Here is a 1,922-nt window from a genome sequence, read left to right on the forward strand (position 1 = left end):
CTCTGGTGTTTTTCTGTCCAAAAAAAATAAGACAGTGTCTTATTATCGGGGAAACACAGTAGCTGTCATTTAAAGTGTGGTTCATTGAATATATGTTCATTTCAAGGGTTTTTTCTAAATGTGTATATTTTTGATGAGCTAGAAGGGACTTCAGAAATTGAGTTCAAAATCTTTAATTTATAAATAAGGAAACTGAGGCCAAGATAACTGACTTTTACAAATTCCAACAAGTAACAGAAACCCTATTTGAAGCCTGATCCCCAGGGTTATAATCCACCATTCTGTTTGTCCTCCCCCACACCCCTTTTTTTTGGCAAAGGTTCTCTGCCATTGGGACATGGCACTGAGTTCTACAAGGCTATACCAAGGTACTAAATTTCTAGCAGATGTAACCAAGCTAGAAAGGCTTCAGTGACAGACTGTGCTGTGTGTCTGTTATCCAAGGTAAAAAATAATAACTGCATGACATTTATATAGCACTTTAAGGTCTGTGAAACATTTTAGATCAGCTGTCTCATTTGATCCAGAGATGTTCGTGACCAAAAGGCTAGCCAAGAGGGGATTTCAGTCACAACAACTCAGGAAGACTATTAGCTTTAGAAGGGGCCAAAATCTCTATCAGCAATGCAAGGCTCCCTCTAGTGAAATCACAGACCCATGATGTAAGAGGTCAAAATATCCTGAACTTTTGGACTGGCCACTTCATTAGAAGTTCTTAAAGATTGGGTGAGCAAAACGGAGGCTTCCAAAAAGAAGGCTTTTCCCCTAATGCTTCAAAGTATTCAGAAGCATTCTCAGGGCTTAGGGACTTAGGGGAAGCTGCCACAATAACCCCTGAAAATAGAGGCTGACCAGTCTGAAGGGAGAGTCATTCAAACATAGGCTGGGGAGCTATGTGGTACCGGATGCTATCATTTCCCTAAAAATTCCTGCAGAGTATCAGACACATGAAGCTCCATGGACCCCAGTCAGAGAATACTGCCCCATGTGCAGAAAAGGCCCATCTCCTTCCTGCCACTGGACTTAAACCCAACTAACCATCAAAAAGGGGACCCAAGGAGGGTGGGAGAGATGCACCAATGTACCTGTCTTCAGGGTAGCAGAATTATAGAGCTGGTCAGAGAGATGTTCAACTGCCTCCTCGATAATAACCCATGAAAACTTTCTATCAGTCATTTATGTGAGTCTGATCCCCGAGATGCATAGGTGGGAGAGAAGGCACAGGGAAAAGAGGACTGGATTTGAAGCCAGAGTCCTGGTTGAAGTATTGGCTTAACCCTCAAGTGACTGACATTGAACAAATTACTCTTCTCCTTGTGCTGGTGGAGAGCTCCTTCTTTGTATATCCACGATGTTCAGCATGGTGCCTGGCACATAGTAGGGGCTGACTGATTAGCGATTGATTATTAACATCAGTTTCCTAATTTTTAAAATAAGTCCAATAAAGCCTATTGTAAGCTACCTCATGGGGTCTTGGCAAAAACTGAATAACAGTGCAGCCCAGTGGTTTCAGAGTCAGAAGACTGTGTCGGAATCAATTTCTTTCATTTACTTGTGTGACTTTAGGTTAGTTACTGAACTTCTCTGGGCTTCATGAGAGGGTGGAACTAACTGGGCTGTAAGCTCCATTTCAGCTCTAAATCTATGAGCCTATAATCAGAATATATGTGAAAGCACTTTGGAAAATAAAATCTGCGATGTAAATGTGAAGAAATGAGGAAGTTTTAGAGAAGGAGGTGAAGGAAAGGGGTGAGAAAGAAGGAAGGAAGGAAGGAAGGAAGGAAGGAAGGAAGGAAGGAAGGAAGGAAGGAAGGAAGGAGGGAAGGAAGGAAGGGAAGGAGGGAGGGAGGAGGGAAAGAAGGGAGGGAGAGAGGAGGGAAGGAAGGGAGGAGGGAAGGAAGGGAGGAAGGAAGGAAGGGAGG

This window comes from Petaurus breviceps, unplaced genomic scaffold (genome assembly GCF_028583685.1).
Source record: "Petaurus breviceps papuanus isolate PSGF00001 unplaced genomic scaffold, PetGlider_PUasm1.0 90330, whole genome shotgun sequence".
Lineage (NCBI taxonomy): Eukaryota > Metazoa > Chordata > Mammalia > Diprotodontia > Petauridae > Petaurus > Petaurus breviceps.